Source organism: Triticum aestivum, chromosome 1A (assembly GCF_018294505.1).
Source record: "Triticum aestivum cultivar Chinese Spring chromosome 1A, IWGSC CS RefSeq v2.1, whole genome shotgun sequence".
In the NCBI taxonomy this organism is placed as follows: Eukaryota; Viridiplantae; Streptophyta; class Magnoliopsida; order Poales; family Poaceae; genus Triticum; species Triticum aestivum.
The window spans coordinates 591,680,493-591,697,230 of NC_057794.1; positions in this window are offsets into that span (position 1 = coordinate 591,680,493).

A 16,738-nucleotide genomic window follows, 5' to 3' on the forward strand; every position below is an offset into this window, starting at 1 on the left:
AGGTACCATGGATGTGGTGGCAGCGGGGCGGCGTACGGGACGGACGGGACGGCCTGTCAACGTCATCCGCATTGCGATGGCAGGCGGAGGGGGACAACGCATCGCTTTGTGAACTGCCGCCCTGATCTAGACGAGAGCGGCGCAAAGCAATGAAGAGAGAAACTGCATCGACGTCGCTCTTGTCGCTGGAACTGGAGCTGCTACGATCATCTCTCATGGAGAAGAGGAGAGGATGGATTGGAAACAGGAGAGGACGGAGAGAGTTGAGTGGACTGAGCGGAATGCGGTCTATCGGAGGGGATGTATGTGAGGTCAGGGTAGGCGGGCTAATGTGGCGGATGCAGCCGCACGTGCCCGGTTGCCCCATATTTGGTATGGATATGAGGTTTATCGGAGAGCCTAGACATTTGAGGACAGTTTGAGACACCTGTGTGGGTCAGCTTTTTGTGACCGGTCACTGACCAGTCAGCCCACCCGGGCGTTTGAGAAGGATTTGAGGCCCCCAGCTGTAGATGCTCTGATCCCCTCAAAAAAACTGAGATATGAGTTTTTTTTAATCGTTTCAAATCAACTTCCTTTTTACGGTATGATACTAGGCTTTATCACCCTTTTTAGTGGGGTTAGCTTTATTACTCAACAGTCATGTTTATAGTGATGATAGTGGGGTCAGAGCATCTACAACCAGGGTTAGCAAGTCTAGCCCTCAAATGCCCCGCGGATGCACCCGAGCGCATCCGCGGACACGCCTCATATCTTTGTGTCCACAGTCGTGTCCCTCATGTCTGAAACCCCAAACCCATGCAACCCATGCAAAACTATGTATAAATACAGTCAACACACCACTCATCTCTATACAGCCGGATCACCAATTCATGGCCGGACAAAAGGACCATAGTTCACCGGCATACATACAAATACATACTACAAACTACTCAATACCTAAATAAAACATAGATAAAAACAGGAAACGGTAGAGAAAATCACCATTTCCTTGCCGTCCCCTTCCCCCTGCGGTCGCCGACGCGGCTGAGCCCCTCCACCATGTACGCATCAGCCTGTGACGCCGTCGGAGCTCCAAGTGGAGTCACCATCAGGTCGGAGTCATCGAAACATATTTTTCCTAACATCCTTCGGAGCAAGCGGTCCAACTCCTTGGCCACCGCCTCCTTGTTTGCCTCCCGCTTTGACAAATCATTAGCGAGTCGGAGCGCCTTGGCATTCTTGCGATGGAGGCGCCGCACATCCGTCTCCGACGTCATTAGAGATTGACAGAGGAGCGACGGGAGGAGCGTGGCCCAGGGATACACTAGCGTGCCCACGTGTGCCCGGCGCGCGGCGATCGCCTCCCCCACAACCGCCCTATCCTCGCATGCTGCCGCTTGCGGCCGGCTGCCCGTTCCTCTCAACCGAGCATCCTCGTGCACACTTGCGTCAATGAGGGCAGGATGACCCAGCGGTGCCCGGGTACCACTTCCGAATTGGAGGAAACCTGCATTGGTGGTGGTGGGCGGCGTACCTGAAGGAGATCGGAAGCAGAGCAGCCGGAGCACCGCGATGGGAGGGACGCGTCGGTGATGTCGCCAATGTTGTGTCCATGAGCAATGAGCACTGCGAAAGAGGAGCTGTCGCTGCCACCTTAGTCGACCGTGACCGCCTCAACGCACTGCAGAGGGCGATCTCTTCCACATTGTCGGGTTCCAGATCGGGCAACAGCCTCGACTAGCCATCCGAGCCGCCAGATTCGCCACCGAAGCCAGCACTGCTGCCATCGCCAGTCATCGATACAGATCGTGGGGAATGCGGAGTGGAGTGGATGGAGAGGGAAGTGGAGTAGACTACGGATTGATTCTTATTTGCGCTGAATATGAGGGGCGTCAGGCAGCCCGTCCGTTCGAGGCCGGTCTAAGGAGCCCGGCTAGTTGGTTTTTTTACCGGGCTATCCGCAGAGAAGTTTGGGGATCGTTTGAGGTGCCCGGCTAAAGATGCTATCATGAGGCTCAGCCAGCCAGTAATGACGATGTGGTCCTAACAAAAGCTAGTCAGATAGGAAACACGACTTGCGTCAAGATGGGAGCCGGCCGATGTTACCCATTGGACATTGGTCTGATCGAAAACTCCAAGGCCAATGGGTCTTTTGGGTCTTCCTCGTTCGTATAGATATTGGGCTAGGGGAGTGAGGCACTGCCGACCCATCGAAATAGGATGGTTGGCCCAAATTCGGTTGCCCAAGGTTGTGGCAGCCATTTACGATAGCATATGCATTTGCCAGTATTGGTAGCCTTTTGTTTATAGAATTATTTAAAATGAGTATTGATCCAAAACAAACTTTTTTTCATGTTGGAATTAGAAATGAAGCCGCATGTACACCTTGTTTCTTTTTCGAATAAATAAACTCTAGAGACTCTAACATGCTAACGGGTGGGCAATTAGAGGAGGTGCTACCTCCTCCTAGGTTGGTGCAACAAGGGTGGGGCCCTCCGATCCCTCAAACTCTAGGCGCGAAGAGAAGGTTTTGCCACCAAGCCTAGGTGGCGCCCCACTCTTTGGCCCATAGGGCCCATACGGGTGCCTTTCCCACTTGGGCCTTACCTTGAGGACTAGCCTATGGCGGCCTACGAATATTTTGGGAGGCTCTAGAAAATTTTGAAACCTTCCCGGGCATTTCACTGGTCTTTCTGGGTTCTTGGCGTCACAACAGTGAGAGAGGGGGGCAACTTCCTTTTCTGTCGGCAAACCAATAATGCCACCGATTTCTTTTTCTTTTTCTCCTGCTCCTATTTATCTTAGCATTTATTTTATTTTATTTACGAAGATGATTTGTTTCCATCGATAACATATTCATTTCATTATTATTCACATCCGATTATTATTGTAATATACTAATACTCCCAACCTGAGCCATTTCGGGGTCTCCCAGTTTGCCATGTCAGGCGGACCGGGAGGGCCATGTGCGGGCCATGTGGGCGAGCTTAGTTGCCACGGTGGAGTGCACCTACCGCTTGTCACTCTAGCCATCACTACTATCACCCTATGCTTGTTTCCCAATAATTATCTCTGAAATTTTCAAATCTTTTTAAATCCGACCTCGCATTCCATGCAATAGAATACGAAGTAAAATAATAATTATAAAGGGTTGTGCAGTAAGAACATTTTGTACTCATGGAATTAGCATGATGCGTGTATGGAAGTGATATGTCTCCAACATATCTATAATTTTTGATTGCTCCATGCTATATTATCTTCTGTTTTGGACATTATTTGGCTTTATTTTTCACTTCTATATTACTTTTGGACTAACCTATTAACCGGAGGCCCAGCCCAGAATTGCTGTTTTTTTCCTATTTCAGAGTTTCGCAGAAAAAGAATATCAAACGGAATCCAAACGGAATGAAACCTTCGCGAACATGATTTTTGGAACGAACAAGATCCAGGAGACTTGGACCCTACATCAAGCAACCAACAGAGAAGCCACGAGGTAGGGGGCACGCCTACCCCCCCAGGCACGCCCTCCACCCTCGTGGGCCCCTGTTGCTCCACCGACGTACTCCTTCCTCCTATATATACCTACGTACCCCCAAACGATCAGATACGGAGCCAAAACCCTAATTCCACCATCGTAACTTTCTGTATCCACGAGATCCCATCTTGGGGCCTGTTCCGAAGCTCCGCCGGAGGGGGCATCGATCATGGAGGGCTTCTACATCAACACCATAGCCTCTCCGATGAAGTGTGAGTAGTTTACCTCAGACCTTCGGGTTCAGAGTTATTAGCTAGATGGCTTCTTCTCTCTTTTTGGATCTCAATACAAAGTTCTCCCCCTCTATTGTGGAGATCTATTCGATGTAATCTTCTTTTGCGGTGTGTTTGTTGAGACCGATGAATTGTGGGTTTATGATCAAGTTTATCTATGAACAATATTTGAATCTTCTCTGAATTCTTTTATGTATGATTGGTTATCTTTGCAAGTCTCTTCGAATTATCAGTTTGGTTTGGCCTACTAGATTGATCTTTCTTGCAACGGGAGAAGTGCTTAGCTTTGGGTTCAATCTTGCGGCGTCCTTTCCCAGTGACAGTAGGGGCAGCAAGGCACGTATTGTATTATTGCCATTGAGGATAACAAGATGGGGTTTTTATCATATTGCATGAATTTATCCCTCTACATCATGTCATCTTGCTTAAAGCGTTACTCTATTCTTATGAACTTAATACTCTAGATGCATGCTGGATAGCGGTCGATGTGTGGAGTAATAGTAGTAGATGCAGGCAGGAGTTGGTCTACTTGTTTCGGACGTGATGCCTATATACATGATCATACCTAAATATTATCATAACTATGCTCAATTCTGTCAATTGCTCAACAGTAATTTGTTCACCCACCATAAAATACTTATGCTCTTGAGAGAAGCCACTAGTGAAACCTATGGCCCCCGGGTCTATCTTCATCATATTAATCTTCCAACACTTAGTTATTTCCTTTGCTTTTTTACTTTGCATCTTTATCATAAAAATATTAAAAATATTATCTTATCATATCTATCATATCTCACTCTCGTAAGTGACCGTGTAGGGATTGACAACCCCTTATCGCGTTGGTTGCGAGGATTTATTTGCTTTATGCAGGTGCGAGGGAATCACACGTAGCCTCCTACTGGATTGATACCTTGGTTCTCAAAAACTGAGGGAAATACTTACGCTACTTTGCCGCATCACAGTTTCCTCTTCAAGGGAAAACCAACGCAATGCTCAAGAGGTAGCAAGAAGGATTTCTGGCGCCGTTGCTGGGGAGGTCTACGCAAAAGTCAACATACCAAGTACCCATCACAAATCCTTATCTCCCGCATTACATTATTTTCCATTTGCCACTCATTTTCCTCTCCCCCACTTCACCCTTGCCGTTTTATTCGCCCTCTCTCTCTATCCTCCCTCTCTTTTCCGTTCGCCTCTTTTCCGTTTGCTTGTCGTTATGGCTAGTCCCTTATCTGCTCCTTTGTCTCCCGAGTTTGAGGTTCTTCACTTCAAACAAACACAAGGAGAAAACTTAAAAGATGCTTGGTTTAGAATGATGGAAGCTTATCGTAATTATACCCTAGAGGTGAATTTTAGAATTTTGCTTCGCAACTTTTATGTTGGACTAAATATGTATCATAGAAAACTCTTGGATTGCGTTGCCAAAGGCAATTTTATTGAAATTGATCCTAGTATTGCGCATGAAATTATAGAAGGTATAGTAGAAACTCTACCTCAACAAAAGGGGACTTATCATACGCAGGAGGAAACGCAAGTTTTTGAGAAAATTTGTGAAGTAACTAAGATTTTACAAAAGTCTCTTGAACCTCTTAAGAGCGTTAGCGGGAATCTCCACCGCACGAATATGTTGATTACCCTTTGCAATAAGCGGTTGGACTCTTTAGATCTCAAGATTTCCAAATATGAAGGGAAACATAAAGAACCTCCCGGATTCGAGCATAACTCCGCTAAAATAATTAAGAATCAAGATGATAATACCTAGGTATATCCTTGCTTTTATGCCTAGCTAGGGGCGTTCAACGATAGTGCTTGTTGGGAGGCAACCCGGTTTTATTTTTATTCCTTGCTTTTTGCTCCTGTTTAGTAATAAATAATTTATCCAGCCTCTGTTTTGGTTGTGTTCTTTGTGTTTAATTAGTGTTTGTGCCAAGTAGAACCGTTGGGAAGACTTGGGGAAAGTCTTGTTAATCTTGCTGTAAAAAACAGAAACTTTAGCACTCACGAGAACTGCTGCCATTTTTATTTGGAAAGTGCTATTTAGTTAATTATTTTTGCAGATGATTAATAGATAAATTCCTCACATCCAGAAATTTATTTTAGAATTTGTGGGGTTCCATATCTTGCGCTAGTTAGAGATTACTACAGACTGTTCTATTTTTGATAGATTCTGTTTTTCATGTGTTGTTTGCTTATTTTGATGAATCTATGGCTAGTAAAATAGTTTATAAACCATAGAGAAGTTGGAATACAGTAGTCTTAACACCAATATAAATAAATAATGAGTTCATTACAGTGCCTTGAAGTGGTTTTTTGTTTTCTTTCGCTAACAGAGCTCACGAGATTTTCTACTTTAAGTTTTGTGTTGTGAAGTTTTTAATTTTTGGGTAAGGATTTGATGGATTATGGAACAAGGAGTGGCAAGAGCCTAAGCTTGGGGATGCCCATGGCACCCCCAAGATAATCTAAGGACACCAAAAATCCAAAGCTTGGGGATGCCCCGGAAGGCATCCCCTCTTTCGTCTACTTCCGCCGGTAACTTTACTTGGAGCTATATTTTTATTCACCACATGATATGTGTTTTGCTTGGAGCGTCTTGTATGATTTGAGTCTTTGCTTTTTAGTTTACCACAATCATATTTGCTGTACACACCTTTTGAGAGAGACACACATGATTCAGAAATTATTAGAATACTCTATGTGCTTCACTTATATCTTTTGAGTTATATAATTTTGCTCTAGTACTTCACTTATATCTTTTAGAGCACGATGGTGGATTTGTTTTATAGAAACTATTGATCTCTCATTCTTCACTTAGATTATTTTGAGAGTCTTAAATAGCATGGTAATTTTCTTAAATAATCCTAATATGCTAGGTATTCAAGATTAGTAAAAACTTTCTTAGGAGTGTTTTGAATACTAAGAGAAGTTGGATGCTTGATGATTGTTTTGAGATATGGAGGTAGTGATATTAAAGTTGTGCTAGTTGAGTAGTTGTGAATCTGAGAAATACTTGTGTTTAAGTTGTGCTAGTTGAATACTCTAGTAGTAGTGCTTGCCCAGCTAGCTCCTGAGCCACAACACCTTGTGAGCGTTGGCCATGGCAACGAACCCAACACCCTGGGCCTTGTTGTCAAGCAATTGGCTGAGAGCTGCCATGAGAGCCTCGTCGCTGAAGCCACCCTGGGTCATGACAGCGCCATACAGGTCAGGGTGGACGTCGAGGGGCTTGCACTCCCTGATGGCTGTTGCCACCTCCTTCAACGCCTCAATCATGCTGCAAAAGACATTGATCTCCTCCTCCATCAGGCCTCCTTTCTTCCCCTTCCTATCATGGACGGGGTCAAATGTCTTGTCGAAGGGCTTCACAGCGGGCTTGTCAGGGCCATCAAGGACCTCGACGTCCGAGGTCCCAGGGAAGTCTGGCATGGGAGAACCAAGAGGCTCCCCCGAGCCCATGGCATGCTTCCCAGTTGCCAGCCCGAAGGAGAAGATGTGCTGCATCTGGCTGTAGTTCTGTATGGGTGTGTTGAGGAACTCAGCATCCCTTGGATGGTCCTAAGAATGAAACACAAGTGTTGTTAGTTGCGATTAGGAGTAGACAATGATGGACAGTATGAAAAGGAAGATGATTGTGAGCTAACCGCGTCATGGCCGGCGTAGTGCTCTGCCTCCAGAACTATGGAGCAAGTGTTCTCATCCCATGAGGAGCCGCTAAGGTCTCTCAGCTTGGACACTTGGATCCATCGACTTCTCCACTTCCTCAGGTGGTTGTACACCTGGGTGGTAGACACCTCTTGCCCACAGAACTCGAACACCTGCTTCGCAACGTTGTTCAAGTGCACCTCCTTGAAGCCCTTGTCAGTCCTAATTCCAATAGAGATGAGCTCACACATCTTGTTCAGCACGAACATGGACATGAACGGCTGCCACTTCATGTTGTTTGACCTACCATCCTTCTTTGCCTTTGCTACTGCTAGCTTGAGTTCAGCGGCAACAGCAGGCAGGAGTTGGCTCAACGAGCACTACTGGCACATAGAGGGAATCAGACGCGAACACCTCTGAATCAGGTGCCATCTCGGACATAGGCTGCGAGTCTCGACAAGCGATGGAGCAAACTGGCTGTCGGACACGACAAGGGCCTGACTAAGATCTTGCTCTGCGTGGTCATGTCCTACAATCGTAGCACACATTGATAGTAAGCATAGCACACAACATACTAATCCATAAAAGCAGAAGCATACATGTACATGGTTCATCACTATCATAGTAAGCACGTTCTTCATCGCTATCATACCAAGCATACCGGACAAACTATGAGCAGGAACATACATCTACAACAAACAACATGCTACAAATGGACCATCAATAGCTACAAATCACAGATCTAAGCACGAATCAACACAAGCACAAGGTTCAACTTCAAACTCTACTACTAATCTAGCCTACCACATGCTTGAACATCTAGCCCTACCACAAATTGCAACCGCGCCATAGCAATCAACCATACCAGCTCACGGATCAGACCACTAACCAACCATGCATCTAGATCAAACCCTAACTGCAGCTTAGATCTAGCAAGAAGGAACAGAGAGAAAGGGGGATTGAACTCACAAAGGCCATGGCTGCAGCTCGAGGACGATGGGGGACGGTCGTGGAAGATCAACGCCGGCCGATGAAGTGCACCGACGCCATGGACCACCGGCCTATGAACATGCGCCGCTTACCTGCTCGTCGGTGCCGATGCGCGTCGGTGGGAAAGCTCGAATGGAGGGAGAATGGTGGCTGGAGTTGGGGCGGTGAGGGAGGGGCTAAATAGGGGTGGACTTGGCGGGAGGTGAGCCGAAATCCTCCCGCCGATTTTTCGGCAACGCGGGCGAGCTCGCGCCATCTCCCCTGCTCGCACGAGGGGAGAAGCGCGTCGCCCTCCCCTGCCTCGCCCGAGCCAGGCTCGCGAGCTACTGCTGATTCGGGCGTTTCCCCTGGGCCTGGCCTGGACGTGCTTTAAGTTCCGTGCGATGCGGGCCGCACAGTGAACGCAGGCAACCAAACGGGCCACTTTCTTCCCGTGTGGGCCAGGCTGGGCCAAATGCGTGCAACCAAACACACCCTTGATCCACTGATGATCTGAAGTTAATAGCTCATCCAGTACCGGCCAAGAGAAGGGATTCTTTGGTTCTCAGGATCTGAAACACTTACGAAAATCTGTTGGTAATGACATGTGCAATCCTAGGGGAATCGAAAACATGAGATCTGGTGATAGAAGTGTTTGGGTAAACCAATGGATAAACAAAAATATTTTGTAGTATTTTCTTTTGTGATGTACTTTTATTGTGTACTAGAATGTTTGTTGTCACAATGAAAGTATTATAGTAATATCATGTATGTCAACTAGACAATTTAGCTGAGGTGGCACATAATTATATGAGAAAATATAGTAGTAGTATTATGCATGCCAACTAGGCATTTTAGCTAAGGTGGCACATAATTATATGAGAAAAGAGAGGGTTGAATATTATGATATGACACCATGTTACAATAAATGATGTACTAGTATATGTGATGTATGACAATAAATAAAATTTCCGTGATACCAAATTATACTAAAAATATGCCATCAGCTAAGCAACTTAGTGTGGTCAACTAAAAAAAGGTACTTGTCTCGTGCGCCGTGTGCTCGTGTGCGGCCCGGCCGGGGAGCAAGTTGGGCGGCACGTAGGTGGCCTGCATGCATGCATCATCGCCGAGGGTATAGGAGCAAGAGCACGCACCTCGTGGGCACCGATACAGCTTTGTCGGTCCGAGGTTTAGCAAAATTAAGTATTCTAGTTTCTTCTTAATCCGTGTGCACAGATGGATCACAGGGAATTTCTGTAGGTGCATGCTCAGTTTCGAATTAGTGCGATCTGTTACTCACTTGCCGCAGAAGTAACGATGATTTGTTATTTTCGACAAAAGTAATGATTTTGAAGTACCTTAGCCCCCAATATGATGGTTTTCAGCAATTTACTTAAAATATATTGATACTGACATATGGAATCCTAAGGGAATCGAAAACATAAGATTCGGTGATAGAAGTGTTTGGGTGCACTAATGGACAAACAAAAAATTTCTGTATTTTTTCTTTTGTGATGTAATTTTATTGTATACTAGAATGCTTGTCGTCATAATGAGAGTATCATAGGTAGTACTCGCTCTATCCGAAAAAGGTTATCCCAAGTTTATCCCTTAAATGAGTATATTTAGCATTAACTTGATATTAGATACATCCATTTGAGAAACAAACTTTTTCGGATAAAGAAAGTATCATCCATGCCAACTAGTAGGCATTTGAGCCGAGGTGATAAATAATTAAATGAGAAAAGAAAGGGTTGAGTATTATTGTGACCAGCCTTATCTGAAAAGTATGCCATCAGCTAAGCAACTTAGTGTAGTCAGGTATTTGTCTCGTGCGCCGTGTGCTCGTGTGCGGCCCGGCCAGGGAGCACGATGGGGCGGCACGTAGGTTGGCTGCATGCATGCATCATCGCCGAGGTATAGGAGCAAGAGCACGCACCTCGTGGGCACCGGTACAGCTTTGTCGGTCCAAAATAAAGTTGTATTAGTGTTTGTTAAGTGCAAGTAGCTGGTAGCAATATTTTAGTACTACTCCAAACCAGCCGCATCCTGTCGATCCAAACCAGATTACGTGACGCATGCATGCCCGGAAAGTTGCTCTAGCTATTTTGTACATATGTGTTTTGCTCGTCGTATTTGAATTTTTATAGCATATCTACTACTAATTAATTATCATCTCGCCACACTCCGCACGCCACTCACCAACGTAGAAGTTATACTCCCTTTGTTTCAAAATAAGTGATGTTGTTTAAATTTAAATTTAAACTAAAAACATGACACCTATTTTGGAGAAGCAAAAACCCAGACACTTATTTCGGAACGGAGGAAGAAATATCTTTTGCACTAGAAAAGCGTAGCCCAGAAGGCTTAATCTTGTGAAAAAAAGACTGCACGTTTTTTTTCAAAAAAGGGAAAAGCTTTGCCTTTTTCATTGATTAAGAAGAAGATAGCTCCCCAGTTAATTGTTCAAAAACTGGGTGAAAACCAATACAATAGTGCAAGCCCACACCAAACTCAAGCAGCGACGAGGACAACGCAGATGGCACCTACCAACAAGTCAACCTGCGAAACCTCATGCGAACAACTCCCAAAATAAAGAACACCGAAGAAAGAAACACATAGTGGCGACTAACATCTTGCAGGGTTGTCCTTCATGGCGGCACTTACCAACTGGTTCACATTCTTGATTTTCTTTGCCTTGCCAAAGTGATTCAATCGCTAGGTAATCGAAGGAACGGCAACAAGGCCTTTGATCAACTTAGTGAAGTCATGCAAAATGTCATCGTCCTTTGTCACAAAAGCACACCAATTCACAGTAACATGTACTTCATCGGAGGTAGAATTAGCTAGGCTGAACTCAATGGCCACCACCGGAGGATCTGACTCTAAAGTCAGCAGCCACTCAGTGTCGTCAATATCATCAGCACCTTGGTCTCCTTGATTTTCCACATGTGTCACCTGTGCCGTCGGCATTGACACATGCACACCATCGGATGCCTCCACCCCCTCCAAGAAGCCAGTGGCACGAGCCAACTACAAGCACAAAAAGTCCTTAAGCTTGCGCACAAGGCGGAGCACCAAGTCCATCATGATTTGAAGTTCATAACTGGTTGAGGCAAGCATAGAGTCGATAGACTTTGCCACATCTTCATGATCAACACAACCTCCACCAGAAGCTTGAACAAACCTCACTGACTCGGGGACTTCGGCATGATGAATAAAGAGCAGTGATAAACAGTAAAACCATAAGCATGCATTTGCCACCTGCCTTCTCCATTCACCCATGCGCTTAATGCTTCATTTTCCTAGGTTAATTAGCCAAAAACAAGAGCTTTGTTGAGTACACACTAATCATATCATTACAATTTTTGGCCATGTCGAGCGCGTCTAACGTCATGGAACACAATCACCGTGGGTCCAAAAGTTTCAAGAAAAACCAAACATGTGCAAAGATTTTTGCCTCATTCACCTGTCGGTATCATCAAAGTACATACAATAGCATCGACAATAGAAAAGAAAGAAATGAAAGCATACACTAAGAATGTCTCTCAACTAAGTTAGCTGGACTCAGGGAATTAGGACTGGCACAATGGGCTATATACAAAAGTAACAAGATCGGCTATTGAATTCCCTTTTTTGATCCGACGATTTGTAACTCATTATCCTTGAGTTATCTCTTGGCATCCGCGGCTAACTATAATGGCACTCTTTCGAAGATATCCGCCCTTGCTGCATCCGAAGACCGATACAGCTTTAGTGTGTATGAAGTTTAGCAAAAATCCCAATTAATACTCAGAGTACGACTAGACTCTACTAACCACTCTGATCCATATTAATTGTTACTGCTTTAGTAAAATTTATGTATTAAAGTTGTACTAAAATAAACAATTAAAAAGGATCGGAAGGAGTACTCTAGTTTTTCATTGAGTAGTTTCAGGCAAATTCTGTGGGTGCAAGTAGCCGCAGCTGAAATATTTTAGCCAATTGTGAGTATTATATTAGTTTTGTTGTTTAAGTGCAAGTATGGCGGCAGTTGATAGTAAAGCATTTTATTAGGGCATCTTTAGTGCTGACTTTCAAACCGCCCGTATACGTTCGGACCACACTATTTGGACGCATTGTGGCATTCAACACGGGTATGTATCGGTTCACAGGGAGGTCGCAATTTAGGGAGGTCGCAATTTATCTTGTAAACCAGAGACAAATGTTGTGGCATGCCCACGTTTGACCGTCCTGCCCCACCCAAACCCCCTCCCCCATCTCCTCCGACTTATATGAAAATTCAGCCGTGTTTGCACGAATTTTGCCCAGTTTGTTCGGATGGTACTTGAAATATATATATATATATATATATATATATATATATATATATATATATACACACACACATACATATATACATATATATATATATATAATATATACACTATTCTGATCACGGGATCAGAATAATATTCTGATCACAACATGAACTTCCCGAGTAACGCGCCTGACCTTCCTCGTGTGCTAGGTTGAACTTCAGCTAAAAGGTGTCAAAATGGGGCTTGCTATATACTGTTGGATAGCTATGGACATCAGTATCATGACCCAAGTTAAATTTTTGGCAAAATGTAAGCGGTTAAGAGCAGTTTTGAAAATCGTTTTTTCTTCATATAAAAAACGTGAATCGTATTTTTGATCGCATTTTAAAACCATTTATCGGAATGAGGCAAATAATATGGTGTTGGAAAGCTGCTGCAAAACAGCTCCTTCCACATGTTGAAAGTTTTTCTCTAATTCCCTACGGTTAAAGAGTAATTCGGAAAATCGTAAAATTTCGCAAACCGAACACCCGAGTTCGTATTTTCGACGCCATTTCTAAACGGCTAATCCAATGGAGACAAATAATATGTCGTTGGAAAGCTTATGAAAATGCGCTACTTTTTTATGTTAAAAGTTTTTTCTAATTTTGAATGGTTTAAAAGTAATTTAGAAAACGGTACAAGTTCCACCGAGTTCGTATTTTCGAGCTAATTTTTTAACCGTACGTCCAAATGCAACAAATGATATGACGTTGGAAATCTTGAAGAAATGCGAAACTTTTTTGTATATATTGTTTCTCCTAATTCTTTACGGTTTTATGTCAGTTTTGAAAATGGTTAAAAACGTATTTTTGCCATAATTTCTACAAACTTTATCGGAATGGGGCAAATAATATACCGCTGAAAAGCTACGGAAAATGTGAAACTTTTTCATGTTGATGGTTTTCTCTGATTCCTAGTCGTTTTAAAGTAATTTTAAAAACAGCGAGATCATGCGTTCTGCCTTTATCGTGAAATGAATTCTTCAAAAATGCACCGCGTGAAGAACCTGAACTTCTCGGTGCGTTCACCTGAACTTCACTCTGTTTTTCACGTGATTTTTTGCCCGTAGCTCTCCATCCACTTGCCGAAACACTCACCGGAATTGAGCAAGTAATATACCGGTGGAAAGCTGATGTAAACACGCAACTTTCCCGTATTGATCGTTTTTTCATACTCGCGACGATTTTAAAAGTTTTTCATCTCAAATTCATTCACTATAGTAGTCGAACTTCCTGCTGTTTTCACGTTGAACTTCTATGACGTATTTTCGTTTGTAATTTTCCCATTCATTTTGTCCGTGTTATACAAATGATATTCTCTTTGTACAAACCTCTCTCACAATAATTTTTTCAAATTTATCCGATGGAAGACTTGAACTTATAACAACAAAACTTTTAGCATTTCCTTTTTCATTCTTTTTTTAATACATAATGCACACCGTGTAGTACGTGAACTTCTCACAGTTATCAATCTGAACTTCTGAGATCATGCATTCTGTCTTCATCGCAAAAACAAAGTATTCGAAGATGCACTGCATGAAGAGGTTGAACTTCTAGAGCAGTTCTATTTGAACTTCACTCCATTTTTCACGTGCTGCTATTTTTATAAACTCAGTACTTCTCTGCTATTTTAATTTGAACTTCGTAGTTCCATTTTTATAGAAGAAAAAAATTGACTTTTCTAAGAAAGCGTCGAACAACTTTTTTGAATTTAATTTTTGTTCTAGAAACGAGAAGAATATGAGGTTTTGTATACATCGAGTTGCTCCGTTATTTTAGTTTAAACTTCTTAGTTTTATTCTTTAGTAACAAGAAAACTTTAGGTTTTTTTTAAAACGCCAAAAAGATGTTGTTGTTTTTTGTTTTTTGAACTTGTAAATCCTAGGTTTTAATATACATTGAACTTCTGTGTTATTTTTAGTTGAACTTCACATTTTTATGTTTAATTAAATATTTTTTGATTTTTCAAACAGAAACATAAAACAACAACTTGATGTCCATATAGAGTCAACCTTCTTCAACAATTCAATTTGAACTTCAAATAAACAGATTGAAAAAACAAAAGTACTTGCACAATACCGCAACCATTCTCATCCATTTTTGAGAAATTCATGGAGAAAAATGTCCAACCCTTTTGTTGGCATTTTCAACAAACAGGTGAATGGCATAAAAAGAGAGGGATCTAGGCAGCGTCACTTGCTGGTGAATGTTGCTTCCCTTGCTAGTGAAACCTTGTTCATTTGGTCAATGCTAAAGTATATATGGAGGAACACACACACAAACAGACATACAAATCATACACACATATGTGGAGTGAGAAATTATGTGTACACACTTAGTAATAGATGAACCTTCCTGGAAGTAATACATGAACTTATCTGTACAGACTTTTTTCTCACGTACACACGCACATCGGTTTTCCATGGAAGTTGAGGTTTGTGATCTTTAAGCACATCACCAAGAAGTCTGGAATAGAGGTGCACCACTTTGTGTGAAGCTGCCAATTTAGTACTCATAATGGCTAATTAAGGCTGCATTTACTCAAAGAAAACATGAAATTTGCTGCCCACTTTGTTGCAAACCCATTCCATCAAAAAACACATCCTATTTGTTTAGTAAGTGCATAACTTTTACACCAGCAATGGGAAGCAACCTGGAGCCATGGGACGAGCGCAGAAGTCCTGTCCAGTCAACCAGAGAAGGCCGGGATAGTGCTGGACTATAGGCTTATCCCTCCTGTTGCAGGCAACGGTAATTTGGAAAAGGTTCAAGGACGAAGTTTGCCCTTAGGCCTCGGACAGGTCGCCGCTTGATGCCATGTTGCAAGCACGGACAGGCAAGCACGAAGTTCATTACTGTATCCAGCATCCATAAACAAAATTCAATAGCAGCACTCCTCCTAGCATTAACACAAACATGTTGTGGGCAAGAAACACAAACCATCGCCAGGGGGCTCGATGAAGGAAACTAGTATGCACTAGGAAGTTCAGGGAGCATCATCTGGCGGGGTGTGGAAGTCCAGCGGCTGGGCGCGGCGGTGGTCATCGGTTGTGGTCGCTAGTGGAAGTCCGGTGGCTGGGGGCGCCTTGGGGCTGGGAGTCGGCGGTGGAGGGCGCGTCGGGACCGAGCGGCCGGCAGCGGGAGGCACGCTGGCCGCTGGGGTCGGGGGCGGCGACAGGGCCGAGCAGCCGGCGGCGGGAGACGTGCTGGGATCGGCGGGGCGCGACGGGGCTGAGCGGCCAGTGAAGGGGCCGAGCGGCCGGTGGCGCGCGTGGATGGCGGGATGGGGCGGGGGTGGGCTGACGGAGTCATGCGGGGGACGGTGGGATGGGGCTGGCGGGTGGCCACGGCGGTGGGAGAAGGTGGCCGGCCACGGCGGCGGCGGTCGCGCGGCGGCGCGCGGGGGTTGGGGGCGTGGGGTGAGGGCGATCTGGGGGCGGGGCAAGAGTTTGCGGGCGATGGGATTGGGATTGGGTTGTTTTTTTTTTCTGTTCGGTGGCATTTTTGGAACCTCCAGCGGGCCTTATATAGGGAGCTGTGATCCAAATAGTTATTCTAATCATGGAATTAGAATAGTGTTGTATATATATATATATATATATATATATATATATATATATATATATATATATATATATATATATATATATATATATATATATACACTAGTACAAATGCCCGTGCGTTGCACCGGGCGAAAAAAAAACGCAAATCCTGCTCCACGTGCCACTTCTTATATCCAATTCTGACAAACGTCGGAAACAATGTTATCCTCATTCTCTATAAGGTGAACATGCCTTTGTGTTGCCACTGGTTGAATTATGGCTTTTCGAGAGAAACATACATTGTGATTGTTGCATATACATACTCTTTGAGAGTTTAATAATTTATGTAACTAAATTACCATGAAATCAAATTTCATAAGATCTATATGTTCATACAAATTTAGTATTTTCCTTTATTTTGAGAAATGTAACTAAATTTGTAATAGTAACAAAAATAGTTAAAAATCTACACATATACTATCAAACCTTT